At 55.7% G+C, this 17,590-nt stretch overlaps 1 protein-coding gene and 1 long non-coding RNA gene across 11 annotated transcripts in view; one reads left to right on the top strand and one right to left on the bottom strand.

Moving 5' to 3' along the window:
• Positions 1-17,590, top strand: part of TNS1 (tensin 1) — a 200,037-nt gene that overhangs the window by 58,915 nt on the left and 123,532 nt on the right. The window contains exon 1 of one of the 10 annotated variants that reach the window (XM_045481194.1): positions 7,043-7,500. The exons of 8 other annotated variants lie outside the window; for them this stretch is intronic. The gene's annotated coding sequence lies outside the window, so the exon portion shown is untranslated. Of the gene's footprint in view, positions 1-7,042; positions 7,501-17,590 lie in introns of those variants that run through there. One more of the 10 variants, XM_045481195.1, reaches the window with a different exon arrangement.
• LOC123599454 lies at positions 4,929-8,284 on the bottom strand. Its single transcript, XR_006713157.1, has 2 exons — positions 7,878-8,284; positions 4,929-6,390 (listed from the first exon to the last, which is right to left on the bottom strand). It is a non-coding gene; the product is annotated as an uncharacterized LOC123599454 (long non-coding RNA).

Here is a 17,590-nt window from a genome sequence, read left to right as displayed (position 1 = left end):
CAATATCCATAGGGTTGTTGGAAGGATTGAAGTTAATATCCACGAGCTCTAGGAATAGTGCCTGGCACATGTGAAGCCCTCAATAAGCGTGAGTGTTTATTAAACAGGGCCTAAGACATCTGTGAGAAGGACAGATGAACTGGGACCCTGGGGTGGAGGTGGTGAAGGCTTCTTTGAAGGAGGAGGATGTGGGGGATGCTCTGTGTCAGACTCTGTAATCATTTGTCAGAGTGGTTCATAACTTGCCTGAGGTCACACAGCTGGTGAGTGGGGTGGCCAGGCTTCAGTGATGGTCCGGGTGGCACCAAAGCCTAGACTCTTTCCCTTCCCATCCCTGGGCCTTAGTAAGATAGGGCCAGCTTTCCCTGGCTGTCATACTCCAGGAGGGACGGCCCTCATTTCAAGGTGAAGCAAAGAGATTATTATTAGCTGTAGGGTAAAAGTCCTCTGGAGGGAGTCTCCAGCTCTGTTCAGCCCTGACAGTGCTATATAATTAAGAAAATATGGCGGGCGGGAGGGGAGGTGAGGGCTGAAATTTTCAGCAGCCCATTGCCACAGAGCACAGAGCAAGAAGTAGTCATACGAAGAATGTTGGAGGCCTGAGGTTCAATGTTAAGGAGAGGGAATGGTGGGGTGAGGGTCAGCTAGGGGGTGAGAGAAAGGAAGATGCACGGAAGATGAGGAGGTGGGAAGGCCATGCAGGTGATGAGGGGCTGGAGGGGAGGAATCCAGCTTTGGCAGGATCTGGGCTGCTGGGGAGCTCCAGATTTTGGGCAAGGGTGCCCATCTGGGGCCAGACCCCACAGAGCAGTGGCAAAGGGTGAGTCTTGGTGGGGGTGGGGGTGGGAGGCCAGTTGGCCAGCCTGGGACAGCATGTGCGAGCCAAACGTTCAGCCACAAGCCTGGCTCCTCGCCTTCTCCAGCTCAGCAGCCGGCTTGGCTAAAGGTCAGCTCCCAGGCTGGGGCCAGCATGCTCCCTACTGATCGGCGCCCACAGGCCTGGCCTTGTCAGGATGCCGTTGCGTCCTTAGCAGCTGCTCAGCTCCTGACGGATGCTGCCTTTTGGATATTCAGAGACGAATGGGAAATGGTCCCAGGCTTCAAGGAATTCACAGATGAAGAGGCAGGGAGACAAAGGAGGAGTATGGAGGCAGTACAGTTTGCCCTGGCTCACTTTCTCAAGACAGATTTTCAAATACTGGACGATGTATGTTGTGTCCTTTCTTTATTGTCTGAAGTAAAAATTGGGCTCAATCTCTTTAGCCTTTCTTGCGCTTTTATTCAATAAATGCTTATGGAGTGTCTTCTGCTGTCCTCTTCTGGATGCTGTTTGGTTTACAGAGTATAGGAGAGAACTCAACACGTCTGATGATGTTTGAGAGGCATGGAATAGAGTAGAACTCTCATCTCCTTTGGTCTAGATTCTATACCTCTATTAATGCAACCCAAAGAGCATGTGCCTTTTGGTGGCAGCCATATCCTCCTGAGAGTAGAATTCTGAATTTTCTGTTTTCTGTTGCCGCTAAATCTTAGACTTTTCCTTGCACGAACTATTATTAATTCAGTGTTTTTATTGTATGACTTTTTAACCTTAGTTTAGGACTTGACCTCAAGAGAAATGTTCCCTTACTAATTCTGGTCTGTTTGTAGTGTCAATTTTGTATTTTGGTTCAGTTCAACATCTTTCTTTTGCTTTTTTACCTTTGTGTGCTTGGTAAGCCTTGGTTCTAAGTCTTCATCCAAGTTACTGATAAGTATGTTGGACAAGCCAGGGCAGAGGACAGAGCCCTTTGGCAAGTCAGGAAGTTGACATTGATCTATTAATCAACACCCCTTGGCTTGCTGGCTCGGAATCCACTCGGCTTTCTATCTCGTCTCCAAGCATTTCATCACGGCTCCTGCCAACACCTTCCTGAAATCCAGATAACCTGGGTGTGGGGGATTCCCTGACTGTCCAGTCTAGGGACCTTGTAATAATGGGGTTAGGGTGGTGGGTGTGTGTGTGAGGGAGGGCTGTGGGTTCTCTGAAAGGATCCAGGCTGAAGCTGGTGACCATCGCTGGTTTAGGCTTGAGAGGAATCCTGTCCCAGAGGCGATTAACTCCCAGAGTCCTTACAGCTTTAAAATTGGCTTTCTCAGGGGAGACAGGGATTTGTGTGCAGTGAACTGGCACCAGCAATGACTTTCTGCCAAGGACCAATGTCTGCCTAGAAACGTATTCCAGCAATCTTCCGAGGGATCTTCGAGGTTGTCAGATTGGGGGATGGAAGCCAAGAGGGACCAAGAGCGTCCTCTGGTCACCAGGGCATTGGTGGCCGAGTGGGGCTGGACCCCAAGGCCCTGACTTCCAGTCTGAGGTTCTTGGGGCTGGATCCGAGTGCCTTTCCTGGGTGGAAACTGAGGCAGGCTCAGGAGGGAGGGGCTGCCAGCATGTGTCTTGGGGGCAAGCTGTTGGCAGGCCATTTTTCTCATGCTTCTCCTGTTCTTTTGATCCTCTGTCCTCAGACCACAGGCGCAAACCAGAGAGGAGGAAACCAGAATGTGGAAGGCCTGGAGCTTCTCCCTCCCTGGGGCAGTGTGTGGCAAAGGGCCCAAGGCTCTGCCCAGCTCTGTACTCTGAGAGATGCTGGGAATGCATGCAAATGAGATGCAAATAAGGGACAGTGGTGAGGAGGGGGTGCCCCTGCTGCTGCCTCAGTCTGGCCTGAATGTCGAGGATGACAAACAGAAAAGGAAGAGACCTGTGACCTGGGCTGTGGAGCCCAGCATCAGGAAGGAAAGGAGAGGGGCTCTGTGGGGGCAGCAGGGTGGGGTGTGGCTTCTGGAGCCAGCTCTGGGGAGGGGGGCACGCGGAAGGGGGAGGACCAGAGAATGGCCCTGAGATGAAAGTATCCTGGAGAAAGCCTAAGCTCATCTCTAGCTGCAGGGGCGGGTTGGGGGGGGGGGAGATGTGGTCAGAAGGGAGAGGGTGCAACTCAATGCACAGACATTGACCAAATGCCTATGGTGTCCCCCACGGCCTGGCTCCCAGCCAGCTGTGTTATGGGCCCAGCAGGATTCTGAGGCCCAAGGCCTCTCCCCTGGGGACCTGGGCATGTGGCCCTCCCTGCCTTCTCTGTGGTAGAGAGGGAGGAAAGGAGTGGGGGCCAAGGGCGCTAGAGGGGAGTAGCTCCAGCATCTCCCTGCCCCCTGTGCTAGGAAGATTGGGAAGCCAATTCCTGCCTGCTGGGTGTTGGTCTACTCATAGCCCAGCTCAGAGGAACTTGCCCTTAGCTCCAGAAGGATCTGGGAACCTGGCCCTGCAAGAGTGGGGGTTACGTGACACATGACACGATGACCTCCAGAGGGGGCGCTGGCACCCAGCATTCCCAGTTGTATTGGGGAGTGAGACAGCCTTGAGTTGCAAGACCTGCATTCAGACTCTGTTTCATCAGCTGCCCTGTGGTCTTGGGTTAACTGCTCTGAGCCCAGCTCTAAGACTGGGATAAGAATGACAGCTTATAGCCATTTTGCAGATTTGAATGGGGGCCTGCACGGAAACACACACGGGAAAGTTTTGGTGCAGGGTAGGTCCTCAAGTATTGATGCAAATGGAATGAAGGATAACATGGGAGCAACTCTGTGCTGGCCCATGGGGCCACGAGGCCAGGGGGAGTCTGGATTCAACATTCGCTGGCAGTATTTCCCTTGACTTTATCTTTGCCCTTTCTTCTCTGTCTCTGTGTGTCCCTTTGTCCTCCTTTCTGTCACATCCCCTCCTGTTCCATTGAAAGTGCCTAACTCAGCACCTGGCCCCGATATGCACGATTCATTTCGCTGTTCTTCTCAATGGCTACTCTGTGGCTCAGTGGCCCTGTCCCAGCGCCCCCAGCTTTATCTCCTTGCTCCTTCTGGGTCTCTGTTTCTGACCCCCTCTTTGTCCTGCTCTCTCTCCTCCTGACTTTCCTTGCTCTCTGTTTCTCCTGCTTCTATCTTCCATCAACAAGCATCCATTGACTCCTTGCTAGATGCCAGGCACAGCCCTGCTACTTTCTGGGTTCTGTGTCTCTCTCTGCCTCCTTGCTGCCGGCCTCTCTCCCTCCCACCCCTTCAGCCTCCTGCCCTCCCTTCCCCCAGCTCCACAGTCTCCAACACTGGTATTATTCAGTTTTATGAGAAACCCCCAGGCCTACCCCTGAATGGACCAACCACAACTGGAACCAGATGTGCAGTCCAGCACGTGGGGATGGGAGGCAGGGAGGGAGGGAGGGAGGAGGGAAAGGGGCATGGGCTGGCTTAGGAGGTAGGGAGGGGATGGGGGTTGGGAGATGGAAAACCCTGGGAATCCCTTGTCTGCTCTGGCTCAGGGGAGGAGGGCTTTGTGGAGGGGAGGGAATAGGGGCTAAGCAGTCTCCTGTAGAAAGCAGCTCTCACTCTGTGTGTGTGTGTGTGTGTGTGTGTGTGTGTGTGTGTGTGTGTGACTATGCATGTGCATGTGTGAGAGGCTGAGACTGATACTGGTGAAAGTCCAGGGAGGGACTGGGGGTGGATGGTCAGCTATGGGACAGCTCTTAGAAATAAAGGGGAAGGCTACTCAATTTCTTTGGAATCTCCCAGCTCCTTGGAACCCCCTCCCTCCCATCCCATCTATCCTTGACCTTCTGTCTGTGCAGTTTCTAGAGGCTTACTGAATTCATGCCTCCTTGCCCCAGGAGGGCTGGGAAAGAGAGGTGGTATTGGGGTGGAGGATGAGAGTGTCACCTCCAGTGGCTCCTTGCTAGCAACTGAAGCAGGCATCTCTCAGAGCCTCCTGATCTGCTGCAGATGATGCATGAGGGACATGGTGTAAATGATCCTCAAGTCCTAGCAAGGTCAGTTTTTCTGATGGTCAGTTTTTTATATAGCTTTGAAGATAAAAGTCTGCCAACAGTTATCTTGGTACAGCTTTGTGCAGAATCAAACATTAAAAAGTGTTCGTTTATTCAGTCTGTAGCCAACCATCCATCTATCCATCACTCCACCATTTATTTCTTCAGTCTGCATTCACTGAGAATCTACGCGGCCACCTTGCACTGGGTACCCAGCACACGAGGAAAGGGGAAGGAAATGATGAATGAATCTTTGCTCAACTCACTGGGACATAGACAAGTGCACCCAACCAGTGAGTGTCCCGGCATTAATGTATGAGCAAGAGCCCTCAGTGTTCAGAGGAGGGGCCAGTGCCTACTGGAGGGGCAGTTGCAGACGGACCCAGGGAGGATGTGGCTTTTGAATTGAGGCCTGATCGTGGAGAAGGAAAAGGGGGAATGGTGCCTTGAAAAGGCTTAGAGGTGGGGCTGTGTCACAGAGGGTCCTTCTGCAGTGCTGGGACTGGATCTGGTAGGCAGTGGGGAGCCTGGGATAGTTTGGTGTCAGTCAGGGTGATGGTGGGGTATGGGTTGGAAGGAGAAGATGGGGAGGGCGGCATGTCTGCCATTCATGACCCAAGACAGGGAGGGGGTTTCCGCTTCTGTGGCAGACTCCCCATCTACCTTTAGGGGAGCCCAGATTGCTGACATGGAATCTCTCACTTCCCTCCCCTGACCAAGGCTGAACCAAGCCCCTGAGTCGATGTTGGTCTGCAGGGATGTGGGAGTTAGTAGGACAGGCTATTGGTATTCATCTTTGTCCCAGAGTTGGGAGGAGGGAGGGCTAGACTCTTTCCTCGCACAGTCCACAGTCTCAGAGGCACATTCTGTGGGGCCACGTCTCTCCTGTCTGTGTCTCTGGCTGCACCTACACACTCACGGAGGGAGGCCACTGGCAAGGGTTGGTAGGTTTGGAGATACTGGGATTTGGGACTCTGGGAATCCAGACTCTCCACCTGGGAAGGGGTGAAGTCATCTTGTTCTGGAGGCAGGGGGTAGGCGCAGTGATTCTTCCATCTCCACCCTGCCCACATCAGGGTCCTGGGAAGGTGCCCTACTCCCAACCCCCCCCCCCCCCAATCCTCAAGGCTTCACTGTCACTGAAGCAGGAGGAGCAGCCCTCCAAAGTACTGATCGTTGCCCTGTGACACTGGCCCTAGATGCCCCCAGATCTTTCCCGAGACTGTTTGTCCCTCCTCTGGGTCTTCCCTGTCACTTTCCTGGGGAAGCGTTTGGATGAATTAATAAAATTAGTGAGTGTTAGAACTGGAAGACATCTTGAAGACCTTTGGATCCAAACTCATCATACAGCAGGGGAAACTGAGGCTCAGAAATGCAGGTCACTGGCCCAGATGGGGAAGAGAAGGGCCTTTCAGTGTCTGGAGAGCTGAACGGTGGGGAGCTAGGCTCTGGAGTGAGCCTATCCGAGGTCGACTTTCTGCTCAACACCATCCTGTGTGGTCTTGGACAAGTCACTGAACCACTCCAGGATCGCTTTCTTCAGCTAGTATAACGGGAGATTTGAAGATTAAGTGAGAGAGAGAATGTTCTTTAAGTGTCCGGCATGCAACAGGTGTGTAGCAAATAAATGACTTTTCCCTTCCCCTCAAAATAATCCTGTCCACTTATCTTCAAACTTTTCAAATCACGTTTCCCCTGATATTTTTAATTATAAATAAATTTTGTCCATATAGGAAAGTTGAAAGGATTAAATGGTAAACTCCGTAGGTTCTATAATGAATCCTTTGGTATATTTGCTTTATCACGTTTCTGTTTATCTCTCCATCCATCAGTCCATGTTATTGTTTGATGCGTTTCAAAGACAGCTGAAGCATGCAATTCATTAACCGGAGTTCCTCTTCGCATCACTTTTGCATATAAAACCACAAATGCCTTCACTCAGCCGGGAGAAAAAAAGCAGAGATGAAGAAAAAAACGGGCTCAGAAGTGAGATTCTGGGTCTCCTGTCACAAAATGAGTTGGGATTGGCATAGAGCAGAGTGCTCTCCAAAAAATTGGGAGTTGCCAGTTATTCTGATTATTATCATCGTTACTGCCATGTGACCAAACATCCTTCTCCGCCCCGCAGCCCTCTGGCCATTTCTCTGCCGCTCTGTTTCTTCCGTGGGGTCCTGGACCTCTTGCCACCTGTCCTCCCGCTTCTGCCCCCAAGCCCTCTGACGCCTCCCTGCAGGTCCTTGGCTGGCTGCTGAAGGAGGTGGGGGCTGCATTGCGGGGCCCCAGGCGCCTGCCCTGCTGGGAGCTGCCCGGAGTCGGCTGAGCGCTTCAGGGGTTAAAGGCGGTGGCGGCGGCGGGCGGGCTGCTGGCCGGCTCGGGGAAGGAGGCGGTGCGCCGCCGGCCCGCCCGCCGCCGGGGGAGGGAGCCGGGCGAGCGGCGCCCTGGCTCAGTTGCTCCCAGCAGTGGCCCTGGGACCAGCTCCGCTCCTGCTCCCGCTCCCGCCCCGGACACAAGGCTTACTCACGCCCTCCTCCCGGCGGCCAGCTTACCAGCTTCTTGCCAGCCACAGCTGCTGCCCCGTCATTGCCCACTGCCTCTGTCCCAGACAGAGGGGCACCCAGGCACCCACCCACCCGGTGGCTCTTCTGTCAGAAAGGTGAGTGTGGGGTGTGTGTGTTTGTGTGTGTGTGTGTGTGTGTGTGTGTGTGCTGGCCTCTCCTACTGATGCTGTCAGGACCTCCCATCACATAAACTAGAGGAGGGGGAGGTCAGCCCACCTGGTCACCTGTCCCGGGGCTAGGCCAGCCCCCAGACCCCAGCCCGACCTGTCAGTCCCCTGTCCTCATTGTCTGGTTCTGGCAGGGTGTCTGGGGTGTGGTTGTCCCCCGCCAGAAGAGACCAGTCAGGAGGAGTTTTGTTTGCCGGGGAAGTTGCCGGTGTCAGTGGCTGCTTGAGACTGAGGCCAGCAGGGCGAGAGGGGGCGGTCGGGAGTGTGGGTCTGCGGGGCTCTCCTCCCCTCCCTGCTGTCCATACCAGGGGTGCCTCAGGAGGGGACCAGGAGATGGGCGTGGGCATTTTTCCTCTTCATTTCTTTCCCCACCACCGCTGGAGCTGCTGCCGGGCCCTGTTCTCGGGGCTCCCCTTGCTCCCACCTCTCATCTCCCAGAGGGCCGTCCAAGGCTTCCAGGGAGGGTCTAGTGGGCTCGGAAGGGTTTCCCCGCTGCGCTCACCTCCCCGCAGCTTGGGTCCCTGGGTCCCTGGGCACAGCTTGGCATAAGTGCCCCCTGCTGCCCTCCCCCAGCCAGCAGCTCTCATTCCCTCCTCACCCCTCTGGGCAGAAATGGCTAATCCAGGTGGTTAATGAACAGACACACGCAGCTGCTTTCCACCCCCCTCTCCTTCCTCTCTTCCCACCCCTGTCTCCTCCTCTGACCCTCTGATGCCCTGCCTGCCACCCTTTCCCAAGTGGGGGAGTCTATGCAGAGCTAAACCTCAGCGTCTGGCCCCCACCCCCCAATTCAGGACCAGGGCCAGGACTGCCTGCCCAGATGTTTCTCTGCTGGCCACTGTCTTAGAAGAGGAAACTGGGAGGGGGTGACCGAGGGGTGACCAGGAGAAGCCTGCTGTGCCCCCCAGCCGGGCTCCCTGCAAGGGATGGGGTTAGGGGACAGGATGGGTGCTGGGTAGGGGAGGGCAGGACAAGCAGTTGTGGGGTGAGGCTCAGAGGAGGAACTGGAAACCAGGGTTCCAGAATCTTTGGGGACAGGGGTTTTTCTTCTGGAAGCTGCAGAACTTCTTCCATGTGGCAGAATCAAAGCAGGGGGGTCAGGAGGGCGTGGGGGAGCACTCTCTTTCCTTGAGTCTCTGCTGGGCCCCTTCCTGAAGCTGCCTGGGTGGGGTGGGGACCATTGTGGCTCAGACTTGGCCTTAAGTCGCTTCTAACCCTGCCAGCTGGCGGCTTCTCCTGTCTCCCCCACCCTCGCTGTCCCCCAGGACCTCAGAGCTGGTTATAGCCGAGCCCCCCCTCTGCCCCGACCCCTTTGGCCCAGGGCTGGTGGGGACCTGTGTCTGCATGGGGAGCTGGGTGGGAGAGCTCTCAATAGGACCAGTGCTGGGATCCCCGCTTGGGGAAGGTCTCCCGGAACCCCGAGGTTTGGGAGCCAGGACTTTGATTCAGAGCTGAGAATTATCAGGTGGTGGAGGAGGGGGCGTGGGAATCTCTGCTTCCAGACCCCTGCCTCTCCTTCCCTATTCCTCTCTCAGTACTTCTCATTCTTCACTTCCCACAGAGCCCCAGCCGAGAATCTCCCATGGGGGCCACAGCCTCCAGAATCGCAAACACCCTGGGGGTTGGTGGCCGGGTGTGGGGGGCTGCTGGGTGGGGTGCAGGGGAGTTCAGGGCCAACCTTGCCGTTGGATGACCATCTTCTCACCTCTGATGGACTGTAGCAGAAGACCTGGAGTTTGAGAATTCTCAGTGCCCTGTTAGTACTGAGGTGGGAACAGGAAGCAAAAAGGGAGAATGGATTTTTGCTTGGTGAAGGAAGCTTGGCTCAGGTCTGTTGAAGGGTTTCTTAACAAGCCTGCTGGTCAGCAGGAGAATGGGCTGCCTTGTGAGGTAGTGAGCCTCCCGTCCTGGGGAGAGTTCGGACAGCGGCTTGAAAACAGCTTGGAAGGATTCCTGAGCTGGGATGCGGTTAGGAGAAATGACCCTGGAGGTCTCTTGGGATGCTGAGGTCCTGGGATTCTTGAAGTCAGGAATTCTCGGACACCCGGAATGGGAGAGCAGGAAGGCGGTGGCCTCTGGCCTGGGGCGGGGGCACTGTCTTCTCCTCCCTGCCAGTGTTTGGGGAACAGAGAGCCCGATGCTCTCCCCTCGCACCCATTGCGCACTCTCCTGCCAGGTCTGCCCCAGCTGCTTCCTGCAAGGATTCTGAGTTTCTTCCGATTCTTCCTGTCTTATTCTGAGCCTTGCCCCGCTGGTTAACCCCACAAGGGCCAGCACAGACCTGTGTATGGTATGGAATGGAAGGGATGCCATAGACCTCACCCCCTGCCCCCTGCAGTTAGAGCCCATGCTTCCAGCTAAGGGGGCTAACTGGGGGCCAGTGTGTGAGGATTAGGGATAGGGGTGTGCTTTGAGGTTTGGCAGCTTAAACCCCTGCCCAGTTCGTACCCCCTGACCCTGGCCCTCCCCCCATCCCCCCCACAAGCCCATGAGAAGGGGCCTCCCCAGCCTGCTAGGACATAGTAGACAGAGGAGAAGTGCCAAGGTCTGAGATGCAGAAAATCCCCGCGTTGGCGCTTACCTGAGCCTCAGTTTCCAAATTTGTGAAATAACACAGGGTGGTCAGGGGCAGCTTGCAGTGGTTTGTGTAAGTCGCAGGGGGATTTCACGGGAGGAGTGTGGGAGGAGCAGATCACTCGCTGTGTCCACGTCACCTCTCCAGACCTGTGTCTCTGTGGTGTGGGTGCCAGGCTGCCAGAGGAGAGGCATTGTGGGGTTGGAGATACAGGGTTTGGAACCCCAAACCCTGGGAGGCTGGCGCTTTTCATGATGGGAATGTCAAGGTGGGCTTCTGGGAGAGGCTCAGGAACCCACCCGGGCTCCGTCCTTCCCGTCTCAGCCTGCCTCTCCACACAACCCCTGTGACTCCTTTTCTCCTTAGTGGAGAGAGTGAAGGAGTAGGGTCTGAGGTCCCCCTGGCCAACCCTCTGCCTGCAGTCAGTCAGTCCTGGCTTCGTCTGAGGATGAAGTCCTTTCCAAGTGTCTAAGTGTAGTCCCTCATCTCGAGCCGGGACTAGATGAGGCAGCTTAATTAGGACACTCTTTGCTCTGGTCTGACTGAGACCCAATAGAAGGGCAGGAAGGTGAGATGCTGGGTGTGCCCTTGAGCCTAGAGAAGTCAGGGTTAGAGCTGGGGACAGCAAAGGCTCTCAGCTGCAGGTCATTTGGCTTCTTGGCTTCTTTCTGGGGCCATGAGTCTTACCCCAGAAAGGGAAACTGAGGTCCAGCTGGGGGATGTGTATTGGAGGGGGGCAGAGGAAAGCCCTCCCAGTTACTGGACTCTGAAAAAAGCAAGTGGGTGTGGTGCTGGGGGAGGGGGAGAGAGGTTTTCAGAGACTGGAGGGACTCTTGTCCCCAGTGCCGTATCCCCATGGCCCTGGCTCTTAGCTTTCAAAGCCATTAGGCACACAGAGGCGTGGGCACCAGTGAGCCGGAACGAGAGGAGTGGGGTGGAAGGGTTGCCAGCCTTGCGGGCCATGCCCACCTCCCTGGGTGCCCTACTCCATTATGCAAGGTCACACCTGGCCCTCCTCTCCTTCCTTTTCTCAAATTGCCTGAAGCACTTTCCCAAGAGGGGAGGTGGCAGGAGGTGCAGCTGGGTCCCTTGCCTGCCTCTACCCTGGTTAGTGACCTTGGCCATCTTTCTATTTGTCCACACTTTGGTTTCCCTCTGGGAGATGGTTGGTCTCCACAGAGTTGGAGCTTTGTGGGGTGGGGTGGTAGGTGGGCCCCAGCCAGTCCTTGGTGCTGCCTCCTCCGAGGGCTAGTCTGGACTCTGTAATCCCTGCCTTTTTAGGGCTGGAGGCTTGTAGCTCAGGCCTGGGTGTTTCGGGAGGCAGCAGGGACTAGCCGAGGAGGGTGTGGTCCCGGGGAGCCTGCGAGCAACGAGGGGTGACAGCGGTGTCTGAGCAGAGTCCTGTCCTGCTCCCATGGTGAGAGGGAGTCCCAGTTAGAGGTCCGGGTTCCCCAGAAACCTTCCTAAGCCTTCTCTGGCAGAGAACATGGGACCCCTTAGTTTTCCCCGTCCTTCAAACTTCCCGTGTGCTCGTCTGTCTTCTAGCTGGATTACGAGCTCCTTGAGGCCAGGCCTCTGCCTTTTGCCTCTCTGGCGGTCCTTGTTGGGCCTGGCAGAGTGTTGCTCAGCACTAACTGGCTGCCTGATGAGGGGCAGAGGAGTGATGGTTTTAGATGGGGCCTGGGAGGACTTGCTAGGCCCGGAAACAGGGCTGAGTTTACTCAGAGGTCTAGAGTGAGGCAGAAAAAGTGACTCTGAAGGCCAGACTGCTGGGGCTCAACTGAAGATAACCCTATTTATTGACTGTGTGGCTTTGGCAAGTGACTGAACCTCTCTGAGCCCCAGTTTCCTCATCTGCAATAGGGGATAATAATTGTACCTGTTTCCTGCTGTGGTTGTGAGTATCAAATGGGTTAGTCTGTTGGAAACACTTCGAGCAGTGTTTGAGCCCGGCACATAGCAAGTGATCAGCAAATGCGAGTAATTGTTATTATTGGTTCTGGTGGTGGTCCTGGTGTTTCTCTAGGGGCTCAGTTCACTCTTTTCTCTCTCTTGGGGTTGTTCCGTCCCTAAGACGGGAGCATTATGGGATCAGAGGGTGGAGGAGATGGTGGCGTCATTTTCCCTTGAGGGGGTCCTAGCATCCGAGCCTAGAGAATAGATTCCCCCTGACCTCTGTCTCTCTCTCTCTGTGAGTGTGGGGAGGCGGGGAGCTAAGGGGACCTCCCGAGGCCCTGTCTGCCCAGGGGAGCCGATGCAGAGCTGTGTTTATGGAGGACGCTGAGAAAATTGCCATCACTGTAAACAAGATACATTATTATAAACCAGGCCAAGCTCCCCTCCTTGGATCCTATCCCATCCCTTGATGAGAGTCACTGAATCAGAGACTCCCAGGCCTGGCAAGAATGTGGCTGGCCTGGCCTCCAGGCAGGCTTCTCTTGACCGTGGACCATACCCATGGGGGTGGTGTCTGTATTGTAAAGTGGGATCCCCAAATAACTGCTGCAAGTTGCTGTGTCTTATATCCCCTAGGTCTCTCTGAAGTCTAACCTCCATCCCTCTTGCTGCAACTGTAGTTCAGTCCCTTGCTGGCGGGAGGTGGGGGAGAACCAGGCCCAGCCCCTCCTGCATGCCACATAGCTGGGGGCTTTGAACCTGTGGTAGGGGCGGGTCCTGGCCACACTGCCTCTTCCTCCCAGGGCTCTCGCCTCTCTGGGGTCCTCCACCTTCTGGTTCCTCATTAGCAGGGGTCAGCCCTAAAGGCCTGCCAAGCCGCACTCTCCACCTAGCCCGGGTTCCCACCCAGGGAGGCTGGGGGTGCTCCAGGTCAGGGGTGTGAGCTCTATTTCCGGACCCCTGGCCCGCCCAGTTGCAGCTGCAAAAGGCATTAAGCTTTTTTTTGGAGAAAGAATGGGCTTGGGTTGATGATGATGACAGCTGGGGAGGGTTCCTGAGCTCAACCCGGCCCTATCTCGCTTCCCCTCCTCAGCCCTTGCTCACCTCTGCTCCATTTCTAGGCCATTGCTCCTCTGGAGGAGGGGCTTGCCTTTGGCTCTTGACCTTGACCAGATCTGAGCAATCAACTGGTCTACAACAGCCCTTTATGGGGAGCAGTCTGTGGGTAAGGTCCTGGGTTTGGGGCTTGGTTGGGGGTCAAGGGGTGGGCAGAGGGTTCAAGGGAAGTGTAAGACAGGCCCAGGGCATGGGGAGAGCAGTGCTCTTGCTCTGTCCCTGGACTCTGGAAGTGTCCCTTCCCTTGCTGGGCCTGGTATCCTCACCTGTCAGATGAAGGGCTAGGGAGGTGCAGGGCTGGAAGCGTCCGGGAGTCCATCCCAGGCTGCAGACTTCACCTTGGATTGACCTTGCTTTCCTTCTGCCCCGCCCCCACCTCTGGCAATCGCAGGCAGGAAGTCCTGCTGATTAGGGCCCTAATCACTGGCTGAGACTCCCAGAAACAGCAGAGCTGGTTGAGCAGAGAGGGGTAGGCGGACAAGCACAGGGAGAAGCCCTCACCGAGGGATATGAGCTGGGTGTTCAACTGTCATGGGGGGCACTTGATGCCTGCTTGAGGCTGGGGGTCAGCTTCTGGGGTGGGGGCAGTGCCCAGGCATCCACCGTGGAGGCTGTGTGGCCGTGGCTGAATCCGGCCAGGCACACGAGGCCCCTGATTATTCACTTAAAAGCTGTTTTGGGGCACTGGCCCTATGCCAGGCAAGGTGCCAGTGGTATGGGGCTGGAAAGGCCAGGGGGACAGGGTCTAGTAGGAGACAAAGGGGAGTAGATGGACAGTTTCTGCCAAATGCAGAGGGCGTATCAAGCAGGAAGCGGTGTGTATGACCTGGTGGAGTGGAGAGAGCTTTGGAGAAGAGGTGCCATTTGAAATGTTTTTTAAAAGAAAAATTTTAAATGTTTTTATTGATTTTTGAGAGAGAGACAGAGAGAGAGCACAAGCAGGGGAGGGGCGGAGAGAGAGGGAGACACAGAATCCGAAGCAGACTCCAGGCTCCGAGCTGTCAGCACAGAGCCCGGCGTGGGGTTTGAACCAATGAACAGTGAGATCATGACCTGGGCCAAAGTCAGACGCTTAACCGACTGAGCCTCCCAGGCACCGCGAGGTGGGTTTTGAAGGTTGAGAAGAAGGAGTTGTGCAGGAAGCAGAAGGGATGAAGACTTCTTCAGGCACAGGGGGAAGGCACGCACGAAGGCACAGTAGCACACGTGTAATGGATAAAATAGTGGCTCCAGTCCTGTGTTAGAGTCAGACACACGGGGCTGTCCCTCCCGGCTCTGCTGCTTATTAGCTGGGTGACCTTGGGTCGAACCTCAGTATCTACATCTGTAAAATGGGGTTACTATTCCAACCTCATAGAATCATAGTAGGGATAAAATGAGATCATGTCTATGAAGCAGTCAGCTCAGTGCCTGGCACAGGATAAGCCCTCAGTGAGTGTTGTGTGTAGGAAAGCCTGGCTTTGGGGAGAGCTTGTAGGTGTTGCTTGGGGTCCGGCCATGGGGGACTTTCTGAGCCAGGTTAACAAGGGAGCAGCCGAGGGCTTTAATGTGGGAGAAATGTGATGAGACTGTTATTCAGGGAGGTGATTTGGGCAGCTGTGAAGACTGTCCTGGCCGGGGAGACCTGGGGACAGGCCATAAGCCAAGGCCCTTGGACTCCTCTGTTCAACTTTCTCAACCCCAAGCTGGGAAGTCCTCTCCTGAATCACTTCGTCTCTCTGGGCTCCCTTCCCACGTGTTGTCATCCTCTCCTGAATCAGGAGGCCGAGGAGGCACTGAAACCTTCCTGGGAGATCTTTCAGGCCAGAAGAGAGCCCTCCTGGGCGAGGCTTCACACACAAGACCGGCATGGACGGATCGTAGCGGGTAGGGGTGAGGATGGACCGCAGGCAGCTCGCGTTTCTGAGGAATCCAGAGGCTCCTTTTGGGGGCATCCTTCACCATCTACCTGGCACACAGTAGCTCCTCACTATTTGTGGAATGAATGAACAAACAGGAGTGTCCCCGAGTCAGGTGGAGGAGCCTGCCCGCTTGGAGGCGGAGGCTTCCCCACCTGACTGTAAGCGGCCTGGTAAGTGTCTGGACAGGGGCTGCCCCTTCAGAGGCACGAGGACTGTTGAGCATCGCCAAGGCCAGTGTGACCGCAGGAGTTCAGTGACTGTGTGTGGATGAGGAAGCAGGGATTTCAGGAGCTTTAACTTGGAGCCAGGTCCTATCATGAGGCAATGTGGCAATGTGGGGGCGGGGAGGGGGTCAAGGTTAGATGCTGCAGCCACACCGTCTGAGTTTCAGTCTTGACCCCATCTCTTGCAGGCTGTGTGACTGTGGTTGGTGCTTTAATTTACTCTTCTGTCAAAAGTGGGAAATAAATAGAACCATGTCCAGCATGTAGGCCATGTTATGTGACCCTCGATTATCATTACTGTTATCATTATTACTTGTGTTGGTGTAGAGGGAGAGAGGCAGGCAGGGGCTTCTCGGCAGGCATAAGTGCCCAGAGTGGGTGGAGAGCACAAGAGACAGATGAGGCTTCCCAGTGCCTCGTGAGCTTCGAAGGCTCTTCAGTGCCTTGTGAGCTGCCTCGGACATCACACATGGGGCTGTGTCTGATGTGGCCAGCTGGGCTGAGCTGGGCGTGGGAGCGGAGGCCGCGTCCAGCCTGGATTCCAGGCTGGAGCCCTGGGAGAGCAGGGGGAGCTGGGGCGAGGGCCAGAGGGAGGAGAGGTGAGCAGAGAGGAGGCCAGGACTCTCCCAAGTACCCAGCTGGGACCCTAGGAATTCCTCCCATCGTCTGCTGCCAGAGGGCCTGGCCTCTTAGCTGCATGGCCTCCGGAAGGCCTGTGGTCTTTCTCCCCGTCTGCTGGGAAGACTGTTCCTCGTGCCCCTTCACTGTTAGGCGGTGATTGCTCCCCACCAACCACTGTTTGGGGCACCCCCTTCCTTCCTGCTCTCCTCATCTCGGCTTCAGCTCTCCCAGTTCCAGTGCTTTTCCGGATGAGCAGCTGCTTTGCAGTGGGCAGGGGTGAGGGTGGGCTTTCAGGGCCTGGCCCAGGACTTGCGGTGCAGTGGAGGGACTGGTGGCGGGTGTGGGGGGTCAGGTGGCCCGTTTCCCATCCCTTTTTGGCACCGTGTGACCTTGGGCAAATCGCGTCCCCTCTCTGGCTTGTTTCCTCATTTGTAAGGTGACAGATTGGCCTTAGGAGAGTTCTCTAAGCAGTGCTGAAATCCCGCAAGTCTGTGGATCTTTGTGAGCAGAGAGGCTCTTCCTCTTGAGGCTGCTAGAGGAGCCATCCAGCATGGGAGTGGGTGTCCTGGAAGGTCTTCAGGCATCTGCTGGGAAACGAGCTGAGATGCTGGGAAGGTCCCTTCCAGCCCTGGGATTGGAAGCTTCTTTGCCCAGTTGACCACTCTTCCAGGCAGCTCTGTTTCTTGGAACAGAGTGGAGGGTAACAGCTGTCAGGGTTGAGTGGACCAGAGTCTCCGGGGCTCTGTCCCAGTGACTCAGGTGGAGATGCACTGGCAGGATTGGAGCTAGTGAAGCGGGGGAGGGAACCAGCCAGATCTGCTGGCTCCCCTCGGCCACTCTCAGAGAACAGAGTGGGAGTAAGTGATGCGCTGGGGGGGGGGGGGGGGGGGGAGGGGCAGGGTGCAGAGAAGAGTGAGTAACAGTTGTGAGTGAGTAATGGCCCCGTGTCTCTGCTGGGCAGGTGGCTCCTAGTCTGCAGGGCTGTCTGGGGCTCCGGAAATGCTCCCGGGAGGCCCAGCCACTGAGTCACTTAGGAGCTGGGGGTCTAAGGTGGCATGTCCCCCGCCCCCCTCCCAGTCCCTTTGCTTCTTTCTCTGTGCTCCTCTGCATCAGCCACTCCTTCCAGCTCTGCCACCACACCCTCTAGGCCCCATAGTTGCCCTGTCTTGTCTTCAAAGCACCCAGGTGACTTGGGTTGCCTATAGAAGTATAGATTTTGCAGTCTGGCTATCCTGGGTTCAACTGCTCATAGCTGTGTGACCTTGGGCAACTTACTTTTCTCACTGAGCTTCTGTGGCCTCATATGGGAAAAGGAAGATGTGTCTATTGTACGCACTGTTGAAAGAATTAAATGTGGCATCATGTCTGCAGTACCCCGTGCATTCTATGTATTCAGATGTTGGGGCTGTCAGTCAAGGCCCCAAGCTCTGTTTTGCTCCTCCTCGCCACCTCCACCCCTAAAATTCCAGCTCCCATGCCTTTATTCCATGATTTTTAGGATGTTTATTCTCCTATCAGATCTGCCCCATGGTTTGTACACTCGCCCTCCTGTTTCTGACCCTTTCTACCCAGCTTCCATCAGTGTGCCTTGCCCCTCACCTGCTCTTCCAGAAGGACGGGCAGGAAGCAGGTAGGGGGGAGAGTCCAGGGGGAATCTGCTGCTGGTCCTGCCTCAGTGGATGGGC

This window comes from Leopardus geoffroyi, chromosome C1, assembly GCF_018350155.1.
Source record: "Leopardus geoffroyi isolate Oge1 chromosome C1, O.geoffroyi_Oge1_pat1.0, whole genome shotgun sequence".
NCBI lineage: Eukaryota > Metazoa > Chordata > Mammalia > Carnivora > Felidae > Leopardus > Leopardus geoffroyi.
The sequence above is the reverse complement of the archived record's forward strand: the minus strand, read 5'-3'. Positions and strand labels throughout refer to the sequence as shown.